The sequence below is a fragment of the Dermochelys coriacea genome, chromosome 2 (genome assembly GCF_009764565.3).
Source record: "Dermochelys coriacea isolate rDerCor1 chromosome 2, rDerCor1.pri.v4, whole genome shotgun sequence".
Taxonomy (NCBI): domain Eukaryota; kingdom Metazoa; phylum Chordata; order Testudines; family Dermochelyidae; genus Dermochelys; species Dermochelys coriacea.
Window position 1 is genome coordinate 75,447,935 of NC_050069.1, and position 14,421 is coordinate 75,462,355.

The 14,421-nt window shown below is 43.3% G+C and overlaps 1 protein-coding gene across 6 annotated transcripts in view; it reads right to left on the bottom strand.

Annotated features, from left to right (window-relative positions):
• SPIDR (scaffold protein involved in DNA repair) overlaps window positions 1–14,421 on the bottom strand; it is a 318,808-nt gene that overhangs the window by 70,162 nt on the left and 234,225 nt on the right. The gene's annotated exons all lie outside the window — the stretch shown is intronic.

Sequence of the window (14,421 nt, forward strand, 5' to 3'; positions counted from 1 at the left end):
AGTCCTTTGCTATGTGTCAATGAATTTATCAAGCCCCGATTTAAAGGGCTTTCTTAAAGGATAGACGCAAGATTTGACGCCGATTCCTTTATCTTTCCTCATCCCGCGCCGTACAGTGGTTGTTTGTTCTATAATTTCTGAAGTGTGTGTGGTAGTGGTTCTTTTCCTCTTCATAAACAAATCTCCAACATTATTTCTTTAGTTCAAAGCACTGACCAGCCTTTATGAGCAACCTAAAATAACAAATCTAAATGAGTGATTGAAATTTTATAACGGAAAAATATTTTATTTTTAAGCCTCTAAGGATTTGTTGAAGGGGGAGACATAGTGACCTCTATGCTAGCTTAACTGAATGGTGGTCTATGCTGAAACTTTACATCAACATAGCTTCGTCTCTCAGGGATGTGAAAAATCCACACCTTGAGAGACGTAGTTAAGCCAACCTAAAGCCCAGTGTAGACAGCGCTAGGTTGACTGAAGAATTCTTCCATTGACCTAGCTACCTTCTTTCAGGGACTGGATTAACTATAGTGATGGAAGAACCCCTCCATCGCTGGTGACTGTGTACAGTGAAGCACTCCAGCTGTGCAGCTGTAGTGTTTTAGTGTAGACATAGCCTGACACTCTCCCTTACAAAAAAAAACCATCCCATCAAAATGATTTTTAAAATCATGGTGCTTCTCTTGTCAGTATCTTTGACTCTCAATATTTATCTCTTGTATAGTTGTGTTAGCAGTCCTTCGCACTGTTAATAATAGAAAATGAAGAATCATGTAATTGTACCAAGGAGGCAAAAATTTAAAAAATGATTGTGTTCTCAAAAATCAGCATCAGTTTGTCCAGCCATAAAGAATTATAGCTTGCTTCTAGCTTTAAATTACCTTAATGATGATAATTATAAACATTTATAATAGTATTTTAAACTGGTCTTGTAAGGTTTTTGAACATGGAACTGAATGTACTGCCAGCTAGGGCTTCACCAGCCATGGTTGTAAAAAAGAAATTTTTCAATTTGACATTAGCTTGTTTTCTGACATGAGCATAGTCTGAGCTTGGATATTCAATAACGGGGATCAGTAATGATCTGAGAAAACATTACTACTAAAATATGTAATACTATGCAATACTATGTAATACTAATTAGTCATTTCACTTTTTATTGCTGGGTTTTTAAAACATAAATAAGTAACCTTTAATGGATGCAAATTTATTTAGATACATGTGATCATTTAGCATTCTGATGTATTATGTAATGTGCCCATCACTGTGGTATATAGGCCCCATATACACAATTTAAAAAAAAAACAGTCATCAAAGAGGAGGATATACCGTAGACTGCATCATATTAGAAGATCTAGCTGCATTCTTAGGTGGGGTTGTACTCCCTTATTAGTGTCCTTGCAGAAGCACAGTAAGTTGCATACACAGAATATTTCACATTTTTCTAATGTATGAGATTTTCACATTTTAAAATATCTAATTTTGGCAACAATTTAAAAATCATCATCCTAGGAAACAATTCAAAGTTTTGGTATTAACTGAATTTCATGATCTCTGATACATCGAACTGGAAAGATTCAATTTTTCACATTATGCATCAGAAAGAAGCAACAATCAAGCTGCAAAAGTTCTGGCACAAATAGAATTAAAAATAAAATGCATATATATATATACACATACACAAACACATACACACACACACACACACACAGAGTTTACATCTTCAAAGTGTGGGGGTTAATGTGGACTTTTCTGCATTTACCTGAAGTCCTGAGGACTGAAACAAATTGAGTAAGGAGAAAACTGCTACTTTCACCTCCTGATACGACCATGTCTAGGTAAGGAAATGTTGGGTTGTCTTGTTGGCTCAAGTGTGCTACTAGTACAGCCACTGTAAAGACTCTTGAGGCTGTCGATAAGCTGAAATGAAGCACTCCATATTGGAAGTGCTGTAGACCCCCGTAAACAGCAGAAATCGCCTATGAGCTGGGTGAATAGGGAAATAGGAGTCCTTCAGACAGAGAGCTGCAAAGTAGTCACCTTTATTCAGGGAGGGGATTATAGCAGCCAGAGTAGTCATCCTGAATCATGAGTGGTGGATGAAGATACAGCCATCTTAGAACCAGGATGGCTCTCCAACCCCGCTTCCTTTTGGGAATTAGGGACTATTTGGAGTAAAGGCTTTTCCTCCTGTGTTGACAAGCTATAGGCTCTATTGCCCTTCAATTGATAAAGGAGTCCACTTCCTGTTTGAGGATCCTCTTGGGAAGGGGGGTTTTGGAGAAGGGATAGACAGGAATTCGATCATGAAGCCAATTGAAATGATGTCAAGATTCTTTTGTCTAAAGTGATATAGATATTCATAGAATATCAGGGTTGGAAGGGACCTCAGGAGGTCATGATACCACATCAGAAGAAAATGGGCCTGGAGGCCATCGAAGGGGAGTGGGGAAACTGGTTGTGTGCAGGCTGACTGATGGCTCTTGAGCATCCTGTCAAAATGCCTTCTTGATAGACAGCTGGTTCTGAAACGGGGATGGCGGTGGTGCAATGTGTCTGGCATTTCCTTGCAGGCTCATAGGCCCTCTGAAGATAGAAGGGCTGAGGTAGCTTACAAAATTCCCCTGGGTATATATTCCCAAGGACAGTGGCAGGAGAGTCCTTGAGGGAGTGAAATGAGTCATCAGTCTTTTCACTAAACAGATTGTTAGAGCCCTGTGCAGATACAAAATTTGTATCCACATCTGATCCATGATCTGCAAAAATGATCTGTGGATATCTGCAGATTTGCAGGGCTTTAGATATAAAATTTGGATCCGCATCCATCTGCGATACACAAAAATGGTCCGCAGATGTCCACATCCAATTAGCAGGTCTCTTCAGATTGTTACTCTTAAAGATGAGCAGGGGGAGGGATAGCTCAGTGGTCTGAGCATTGGCCTGCTAAACCCAGGGTTGTGAGCTCAATCCTTGAGGGGGCCATTTAGGGATCTGGGGCAAAAATTGGGGATTGGTCCTGCTTTGAGCAGGGGGTTGGACTAGATGACCTCCTGAGGTCCCTTCCAACCCTGATATTCTATGATTCTAAGAGATCTTCAAGTGTCACCTGGACCTCCAATGACTGCAACCAAGAGGCCCACCTCATAACCAAGATAACGCCATGGAGCATGAAGCCACGTCCACTGCTTCAAGAGACGCCTGGAGGAATGATCTGGGATTGGGGTCCACATTCCTGCAGTAGTTTAATGGCAAACTCTGAGAGCTTGTTGTAATTGATAAAGTTGTATTTTCACAATCTAGCATAGTAGGCTGGTTGAGGAGAAATTATTTCTGATGAAGGGATCTAGTCTCTTGGCTTCTTTGTTCAACAGAGCAGACCTAGGCTGGTGGAACCTGTTTTATCCATGACCACCTGGAAGACGAGAGAGTTCAGGTTATGGTGGGAGAACAAGTATTCTGTCCATTTGGAGGGCACAAAGTACTCCTTCTCAGCCTTCTTCAGGGTCAGGGCACAGGTGTGCCACATAGATTTAGCAGGCTCCAATACAGCCTCACTAGTAGGGAGCACAACCTTGGAAGGAACTGTAGAATTGAGCATGTCCAGAAGTTTACGGATGGAATCCTGAACCTCCTCCAGTGTGATCTGGAGGGTTCTGCGAATCTCCAAGGGAGTCCTGGTATTCGCTATAATCATCCTGGGGAGATGGAGTGGCTGGTGCCACTGCCTCGTCTGGAGGCAAAGGAAATGCTGTTGGCAGCTCTGTCAATATTGGCTGTTCCAGCTCAGTGACATGCTCTAAGAGGGACTGAGGCTCTTCTCTTGGAGGCAATCTCTGTGGAACATGGTGCCCAGGATCCTCATAGTCTGGGGCCTGAAAGTACGGATCCCATGGACCCCAGTATGGTCAGAAGCTAATTTCATAAGGGTATGGAAGCGGGCCCTGGAGGTGTTACTGTGGGTTCCTAGACCGACAGTACAGGTCACAGGGATGCAGAAACCTCTGGTAGGCTCTAGAAGCCCTGTCCAGGCTAACTTCTCGTGCTTGTGCTGTCAGGGGAACTACTGGTACCATCTCCTGTTCGTCCAAGGAGTTCTATAGATGGAGTTGACATCACTGTCTGTCTTGTAGCAGCAGAGCTGGACACAAACAAAGGAAAATAGAGCCTAAATGGTGTGGAAGTGTCCATGACACACCTAATACTTGGGACCAGTGCACGTGAGGTGATTATGTCTTTCTATAGAACCAGTTCTTCAACTGTCTGAAAGGATTAAAAAGGTTCAGTGACTCAAGATCAGTGTAAATCATAAGGTCCTCAACAAGAGTGTAACAAGCTGGCTGGAGTTTTTGATATAGGCTGGTCTGACAGTGCAAGCTTGGATGCAGCACCATACCACCTACATGGAAGGCTAATGTTCTTTCCTATCCTTCCTTGCTGCAAGGGACTGGTTCCCATCTCCTTCATGGACAGTTTGGGAGCACTGGATGCTCCTGATACCATCGGTCGTAGTCCATATCCCTCATGAGCTCCAGATGCACCCATTCTTAAATTGCACCCATTCTACAGTTTTTCACTCAGTACTGAGGGGAGAGGATAGGCAGTCCTCTTCTTAAAGGGCTTGTGTAGCTATGTGTCTCTCTTTTACCCTCCTCATGTCTCCATCTGAGTTTAATGCAGGATTCCGAGCTGGAAAGCATCAGTTCATCAGCAGGGTTTCTGACCTGAGCCTTCAGCAATGCAGCATAGGCTGCTTCTACTTGGCTACAGTCCTAACTACTTTAGCTGGCAGCAGGAAAAGGCTGTTGTTCCAGAGGGACTTGTGGTGGATGGTTGGGTCCAGGAGATCACTATAGGAGCCCAGCTCCAGCCCCAGCCCCTCTCTCTCCCCTTTCCCCCCCTCACCACTACCCCCACCCCCAGGACTTGGGTAGCTTCCATATACTGCTCCCGGAGACTGAGATGGCTGCTAACGCTCACGTGCAGGATCTGGGGGGTAGGGTTGGGGAGCCTGGTCCAGCTCTCTTTCTTATGTCCTGGGAGTTGGAGGATCTCCTGACTCATGTGGTGCCCCCACAGGGGCCATACATTTGGTCTGAAAGGGGGAAGCCCAGCCAGACTCTCCCATTCCCTCCTGGCAGCTTCCAGGTATTCCCTGCACATGGCTGCTGCTGCCAAAGAAAACAAGGCACTTTCTACTTTGAGGGCATTCCCCCTGCTGAATATCAAAGGTCTGGAAGTTCTCAAATAAAAGGTCACAAGAATCCTTTATAATGGAAAATGTTAGACTACCTAAATAGAGGAGTTGCTACCAACTCACAAATTTGTTGTTACAATCTACACTAGCCTTTGCAGAGTTACCACACAATCTCACTCCACATATCTATTCAGGGGATACCATCATAGGGCCTAATCACATCAGCCACACTATCAGAGGCTCGTTCACCTGCACATCTACCAATGTGATATATGCCATCATGTGCCAGCAATGCCCCTCTGCCATGTACATTGGCCAAACTGGACAGTCTCTACGTAAAAGAATGAATGGACACAAATCAGACGTCAAGAATTATAACATTCAAAAAGCAGTTGGAGAACACTTCAATCTCTCTGGTCACTCGATTACAGACCTAAGAGTGGCTATCCTTCAACAAAAAAGCTTCAAAAACAGACTCCAACGAGAGACTGCTGAATTGGAATTAATTTACAAACTGGATACAATTAACTTAGGCTTGAATAGAGACTGGGAATGGATGAGTCATTACACAAAGTAAAACTATTTCCCCATGGTATTTCTCCACCCCACCCCACCCCACCTCCCACTGTTCCTCAGATATTCTTGTTAACTGCTGGAAATAGCCTACCTTGCTTGTCACCATGAAAGGTTTTCCTCCCTCCCTCCCCCCGCTGCTGGTGATGGCTTATCTTAAGTGATCACTCTCCTTACAGTATGTGTGATAAACCCATTGTTTCATGTTCTCTGTCTGTGTATATAAATCTCCCCTCTGTTTTTTTCACCAAATGCATCCGATGAAGTGAGCTGTAGCTCACAAAAGCTTATGCTCTAATAAATTTGTTAGTCTCTAAGGTGCCACAAGTACTGCTTTTCTTTTTGCGAATACAGACTAACACGGCTGCTACTCTGAAATCTCACTATTGTAACTCTTTCTTATCCATCCTCCTATTTTGTAACTTCCTTCACTGCATCATGTCTAAAAATCAGACTTTTTGGGGAAGGGACCATATTTTATTTGTACTGTGAGATGCCAACCACACTCTTGAATGCTCTAAAATAATGCTGATGAACCGAAAACTCTCAAGTAGAAATTAGGCATATTAGGGCATGTCTTCACTAGCAATGTTAAAGCACTGCCACAGCAGCGCTTTAACATGGCTGTGTAGTCGTGGCACCAGTTCTGGGAGAGAGGTCTCCTAGTGCTGTTAAAAAACCACCTCCATGAGGGGAGTAGGTCCCAGGGCTGGTGCATTGTCTACACTGCTACATTACAGCGCTGAAACTTGCAGCGCTCAGTGGGGTGGTTTTTTACACCCCCGAGCAAGAAAGTGGCAGCGCTGTAAAGTGGCAGTGTAGACAAGGCCTTAGAAAAGAGAGTGGAGATAATTGAGTGAGGAAAAGAGTTCCAACTACTCTCTGCATTCTCCTGGACTCTGCATTTGAGCACTGTCTACTGAAACAGTAAAAATAAAGAAGTGACATTCTCAGTTTTCTGAGGCAAGTTATTACCCTAAGAATGCAGAGGATGTCTCTACTTAATAAAATACAAATGTTTTGCCCTTGGACACCTAAAGCAGACACAAGCCAGTGACACTGACAGCAGGCTGGTTGAGTACAAGTGCACCTAAAGAGCCAGTCCTACTAGGTTTGCCAACCCTTCCTTGAAGCTGCCCAGTGAAACCCTAGCTCTCACCACAGCTTGAGTCCTTCCCTACTCTCCTACTATATTTCCTTGACATACCGCACCTATCCCACTGAAATGCCCTCCTTGTCTACTAGCTGTCATAGTTGTATGCAGTGTTGTTGCAGCTGTGTTGGTTCCAGGACATTAGAGAGAAGTGGTGGGTCAAGTAATATTTTCTATTGCAGTGGCTCTCAACCTTTCCAGACTACTGTACACCTTTCAGGAGTCTGATTTGTCTTGCGTATCCCCAAGTTTCACCTCACTTAAAAACTACTTGCTTTCAAAATCAGACAAACTTACAAAAGGGTCACAGCACACTATTACTGAAAAATTGCTTACTTTCTAATTTTTACCATGTAATTATAAAACAAATCAATTTGAATATAAATATTACACTTACATTTCAGTGTATAGTATATAGAGCAGTGTAAACAAGTCATTGTATGAAATTTTAGTTCAAACTGACTTTGCTAGTGCATTTTATGTAGCCTGTTGTAAAACTAGGCAAATATCTAGATAAGTTGATGTACTCCCTAAAAGATCTCTGCATACCCCCAGGGGTATCCCTGATTGAGAACCACTGTTCTACTGGACCAACTTCAGTTGGTGAGAGAAACAAGCTTTTGAGCTTAATCAGAACTCTTCTTCAGATCCTGAAGAAGACCGGAAGAAGAGCTCTGTGTGAGCTTGAAAGCTTGTCTCTCTCACCAACAGAAGCTGGTCCAATAAAAGGTATTACCTCACCCATCTTGTCTTTCTAGTTGTCATAGTCTTCACTTAAAAAAATATTGATCCAATCATTTCACCCTTCATCTGAGTATAAAACACTGTAAGAGCGACTACTGGCTGTGGCACATTTAACTACTACACCAAGAAAACAGTCAAAAACGAAGCCAATAAATAAATGTTTAAGCAATACACTTTCTAAATCAGAGAATTTTAGAAAATGGAACAAACTGGTGCAATGGAATGGTAATTCAAGGTTTCAGAGTAGCAGCCGTGTTAGTCTGTATTCGCAAAAAGAAAAGGAGTAGTTGTGGCACCTTAGAGACTAACAAATTTATCTGAGCATAAGCTTTCGTGAGCTACAGCTCACTTCATTGGAATGCATCCGATGAAGTGAGCTGTAGCTCACGAAAGCTTATGCTCAAATAAATTTGTTAGTCTCTAAGGTGCCACAAGTACTCCTTTTCTTTTTGGTAATTCAAGGTTGCTTCAGATCTGGTCATGTCACCACTGACTGAAGATTGCTGCCATTTTACAATTGTCAGTGTCAGATATGAAATGACCAAAACCCATTCTTCACAACTGGCACTGACTGACAGCCTTGCTGGTCATTTCATCAGAAGAGTCAAAGATTAAACGGGTCTAGAAGCTGAACTCTTCTCTAACCAGTATTAGTGCTGCCTCAGTTAGAAGGGAGAGGCACACTAGTAGGCACTGTGGGGAAGGCTGCCCTGTGCTGTATCTGTGGTATAGGGAGACGACTTCAGTTCCCAGCACTGCTAATGCACACTTATCACTTTTACAACCACAAAAAGAAGAAAACATTTTCAGAATGCTGACTGGAATTTTCCAAGAAACAGGAGTTCCATAAACCCTGTCCTTACTGAGAATCTGGCTACTGAATGGTTTTATCCTTTAATCCAAAAACATAAGAAACTAAACTAAGACCTGTTTACTCAAGATGTGTTTCATATATGTCTTCTACCATGTAAACTGATTTTTTCTGCTGTACTCTATTTTTAAAGAAACTTTATACTTTTTAAAAATTTTGTATAAAAATCAGATACACCTCTACCCCGATATAATGTAGTCCTCGGGAACCAAAAAATCTTCCCGTCTTATAGGTGAGACTGTCTTATATCGGGGTAGAGAGAGGAACCACTCCCTGTCCCAGCTCACCTCCGCCTCCCCCCCCGAGCGCGCTGCCACCGCTCCCCTTCTCCCCCCTCCCTTCCAGGCTTGCTGCATCAATCAGCTGTTTGGCGCGGGAAGCCTGGAAGGGAGGGAGTGAGGGGGGGGAGAAGCGGAGCGGCGGCAGCGCGCTCAGGGGAGGAGGCGGAGGCAGAGCAGAGGTGAGCTGGGGTGGGGAGCGGTTCCTCTGCGCTCCCCCCTTACTTGCTGCACCCCCCTGCCTCAGCTCACCTCCGCCTCCTCCCACAACCATGCCACAGCTCCGCTACTCCCTCCTCCCAAGCTTGCCGCGGAGCTGCGGCGCACTCGTGGGAGGAGGCGAAGGCGGAGTGGAGGTGAGCTGGGGTGGGGGGGCTGCAGCAAATAAGGGGGGCACACAGAGGAACTGCTCCCCGCCCCAGCTCACCTCTGCTCTGCCTCCTCCCCTGAGCGCGCTACCGCCGCTCCGCTTCTGCCCCCCCCGCTCCCTCCCTTTCAGGTTTCCCGTGCCAAACAGCTGATTGACGCGGCAAGCCTGGGGGGGGGGGGGAGAGAAGCGGAGCAGTGGCAGCGTGCTCAGGGGAAGAGGCGGAGGTGAGCTGGGACGGGGAGTGGTTCCTCTCCCTATCCCAATATAACACAGTCTCACCTATAAGACAGTAAGATTTTTTGGTTCCCGAGGACTGCGTTATAAAGCGCTGCTTTACCGCGTTATATCCGCATTCATGTTATATCAGACCACATTATATCAGGGCAGAGGTGTATTTTGCATACAGCAAGATAATAATAAATGAAAGATTGTAATCTGGCTCCCATGCTTGAAGATTCTCGATCACTCTAGGGAAAAATATGTATGTATTGTGACAAAGCTCTCCTTGTCTCCGTGGGTCCCACGTTTCCCAGTGGATTTCGCTAGCCTCAGAGGCTCATTGTGACCCCCACTAGCCCTTCTCTCTCTAGAGGCAAGGGTCACAGCCTACTGAGACATTTTCATCATAAGCCAGTGAGGGAGGTGAGGAAAAGCTCAGTCTCAGTGATTAATCAGGGGGGCAAAGGTGGGAGCCTGGGCCTGCCCTCTAATCTGGGCTCCAGCCCAGGGATCCTAATAGTATCAGCTATAGTAGCTGACTTTTTAGAAATAGGACATGTACAATTCCCTGGGCTACTTAGCAGTCCCCACTTCCTCAAGATCCACTTCACCCTTACCTCACGGCCTCCTTCCTTGTGCCTGATATGGTGTGTACTGCTCAGTCTCTCCAATAGCATAACTTCCTCCTACAGGTCCGGACATGCGCACCCACCTGACTAACTGGGAGACTTTTAACTAGTTTCAGCCAGCCCCTGATTGGCTTTAGGTGTCCCAATCAACCTAGCCTCCTCCCTGCCTTCTGGAAAGATCTTAATTGGCCCCAGGTGTCTTAATTGACCTGGAGCAGCTGCCATTTGCTTTTTCTGGTAACAGGGATTTGTTTAGCCCATGGCTAATATATCTGCCTCCCATTACTTTACTATAGCCATCTGGCCTTGCCCCGTCACGGTATCTAAAAATTTTTTTTTATCCTAAATACACAAATGTGGATTAAAAGATACATGTTCTGAACCACAAATGTAATAGACAATAGAACCTATCAAATTGCATTAACTATTTTGGCCCCAATAAACCATAAGACTACCCTTTAAAAATTGTTTTTCCCATATAGGAAACTTCCACAAACTCAAAACTAAAATGTATGTTAAAGACTGGAACCATACGTACAGAAATTACTGATAGCTTCTATACCTACTAACATAATGTGAACACTTGAGCTGAACACACACAGGGCCAAATCCTAGTCCCCCTGAAGTTAATGAATGTTTTGCTATTGATTTAAGGTAGAAGCAGGATTAAACCAACTATAAATATGATACCGAGTTGCTAACTATAATGAACATAGAATCCAGGAGAGAGATAGTAAACTGGCACATGTTTAACAAGCAGGATTATCAACTCCCTATTCAGATCCCTCTGCTGGATTATTTTTCTCACCATATCAAGTTTAAATTTCTGTTCTTGCCTTCAAGACCCTGCTCTGTGCTGCCCTGGTCTACCTCTTGGACCTTTGTCTCTTATTGCATCCTCCATTCAGCCCCTCTGTTCTGCCAGCCTGTATACCCCATTTATTTTTTGACAGTAATGCCTAGAGACCCCAACCAAGTCCAGGCCCCATTGTACTAAGCACTATAAGGCATACAGCAAAAGACAGCCCCACCCTAAACAGCATAGAATTTTAGGTTTAAACACAAAATGTAACAGATGAGTGAAACAAACATAATGGAGGGGAGACAGGGTAATAGCAATATGAACACTTATTAAAGACTCACCGTGTGTATAATTTGCAGGTATTGCAAATGTTCATTTTCTTCTGCCATCTTATATTTTTCAGTCCTGCACTTGTATATGGGAAGACCTCCCAAACCCAACCCACCAAGGACTCCAACCTCTCATTCAAATCTGCCATAATAGCTCACTCTTCTGCAGCACCCACAAGAAGTAATAACAGACAATTATTCCTTTTCTCCTCTTGGTTTCCCAGTTTGTCCTGTGTTCTCCACATCCATTTGACTGTAAGATCCTTGGGACAAGGGTTATCTTCATTTTTGTGTCTTGTAGAGCAAAAAGCATATTGTCAGTGGTTTACAAATAAGAAAGGATTAGTATTTACCTGTAACAGGTTTCAGAGTAGCAGCCGTGTTAGTCTGTATTCGCAAAAAGAAAAGGAGTACTTGTGGCACCTTAGAGACTAACAAATTTATTAGAGCATAAGCTTTCAATTTGTTAGTCTCTAAGGTGCCACAAGTACTCCTTTTATTTAACTGTAAATATTATTTCTGAATATCAAATACATCAGTATTTACGGATGGTATATAGCTGTTTTGCAGAGTAAGGGTGATTTTACTCAGTCACTGAGCTGAGTGAGGAGTATGGTATAAATGCCTAGTTAAATTAAATAAAATAGACTGGTGTCAAGCTAGCAATAGTCTGTTAAAAGAGCAGATTGTATTTTGCATCTGACCCCATGCCACCAATTTGTAAAAATGGGGCAGTTCTTCTCAACTTGGGTCACATATAAAGCTTTAGCTTGGTTCAGAACACAGTTATGTGCTAACCTATCAACTGGCACATTGTTGCAACCAGGATAGGGAAGATCCATAGTGTAACCAGGTGCCTTGATATGGTTGTATTTGTAGTACGGAAGTGCAGATGGGCTCGATGAGCCACCTTATTTCAGTAAAATCCCAGTTGTGGTGATCTGAATGAAGTGGCTGTCAGCTGTACCTGTTCTACCTGAAAAACCCATAAGAAAAAGGAGCTTAAAGATCAAGGTCTCATGGTTCCAGCAGCTCAAGAGAGATGACAACTCAGAGCACCAGATTCAGGCTCTAGATTGATCAACATGTCCAATGGGAAGTCTAAATAGGACCAATACCTGGAGGAAACAGATTACTAGGGGATCAAGGCCTAACTCTATTACGTTTAGGCTCTCTCTCTCTCTCAGATTTCATTGAAGCATGAATTCTGAGGACAGACTTAGGGTCTTTGCATAAATCAGTGGTGTGATGTAGGGAACAAGTGATGGATCAAACAGAACTTGCACAATTTCAAAAGAAAAAAAAACTTTTCCAAATCTAATAATATGCTGCTGATGTCCCAGATCTTCTTGAGTGAGAACATCAACACCACTGGTGAAAAAAACATCTTTGCAGAAAGGTTTAACCCCTCCCACCACAGTGTCATTGCTAGTATCGTTAGTTCCTAAAGAAATGCCTCCCAACATGTACACATACAGGACAACGTGAGATCAAATTATGGAGGATTGGGACCAAGGGACATATGTACAGAAGACTAAGGTTCCATCAGAACAAAAAGTTTTCCCAGGATTTAAGAAATAGCTTAACTATTTAGGAAGAATAGTTCTACTTAACTAGAAAGGAGAGGAAATGAAGTTTGAGATGAATGTGAACAAGGTCTATCACAAGTGTTCCTCCATCTTGGCACTCAGGATCAGCAAGATGATAATCTAAAATGTTCCAGCCCAACTTAAGTGGTTCATGCTTGATCTAAGGGATCTGTAAAATAGCATGCAGGATGACTATATCAATTCCCCTTTTGCCCAAGAACATAATCAAAAGGATCTTCTAGCCACCATATGGCTAGCTATTTCACAAGCTGAGAGACAAATGAGCCACAGCACAGGTGTAACAGGAGGCCAGATCATGGGGCTATTGGGGCTAGTCTGTAGGAAAATCAGGATGCTTTCCCAACTATACCTTCTGGGCACAGGCTGTATGTAAGGAACAAATACCGTTCATTTTCTTTTGACAGGATAATGGTCTTTAATGGGTGCAGGAAATGTATCCCAACAGGAGATTACTAATGATTCAATCTTGGAAGCGAACCAGATTTTGGCCTTAGTTACAGAAAGTATAGTTCAGCTTTGGGAATGGACAATGTAAATAAGGCCACAGGAGCTGCCAAATAGCTTTTAATAAGGGCACTGTTTGGGGGGCTAAAAAGGTATAGCTTTATCAGACTTCTCTTCCACAGTGAAGTGAAGCTCCTATGTGATGGCTGATGTAGTGAGAGTTATTCTGAGAAGATTGGGATGTTTTTGTACATACAAACAAACTATTACAGTGAACTTTCTGAGGCCCCCTTGACTCTGAAAACTATTTCTCACCTGAGGCAATTCTTACCACTATAATGGAGGTGACAGGAATGGAAAGTCATGCTAAGGCCCTTTCACCATAGCCTACCAGTTTTCTGTATTCTCCCTTAAAAAAAAAAAACTTTCAGATTTCCTGTGAATAGAGGCAGAGTGACTGTGAGGGAGTGGAAGAACAGCAGCTATAGCCTCGAGAGCAGAGACAGGCCTGCGTTTCTTAGGAGGGAGATGCTGGTGTGCGGGGCACTCCTGGGATTAACTGTTAGGACAGCTAGGTTAGCTTGTAAAAGGGACAGTGTTAATTTCACATCTTCTGCAGAAATGGTAGGCAGAGCAGAAACAAAAGTTCCTACTACTTCTTTGGGTTTCTGTGCTGTAATCTAGTTGAGAAGACTTGTCAGAGCTGGTGGTGGACCCTTAATTACAGCAGGGAGAGAGGATGGGTTGACAGGATTGTCAGAGACCACCTCAGCTGTGTTCCAAGGACAGCATTTCTTACCCCCTTGGTTTCTCTCTCTAAACAGCTTTCTGAATAGTTCTCTTTCAGAGGAGGATTAAGGAAAAGTAAAAAAAGAGAGAAACTGGAAAGGATAATTGAGCTGTTCTCCAAAAATCTTCGGTTCAATAACCAGTCACTTGAATCAATGCAAAGCAACTAGATCAGCAGTCCAGAATGACCTATTCAAGACTTGCAGGAATATGACATATCCCTAACTCATTTTAAATGCCAAAGAGAAAATGCTTTATGCAGCTGCATTCTAGCTGAGCCTTATTTAAAATAACAACTAAGTGCATTGTTTATAAAAATGTAACTGAATTCTGTAAGTCTTATGTTTTGATATGTTAAAGTTTTATACAAAGTCCCCTTGGATCCTGTAGAGTTCTATTTCTTTAAAGAGACGCAT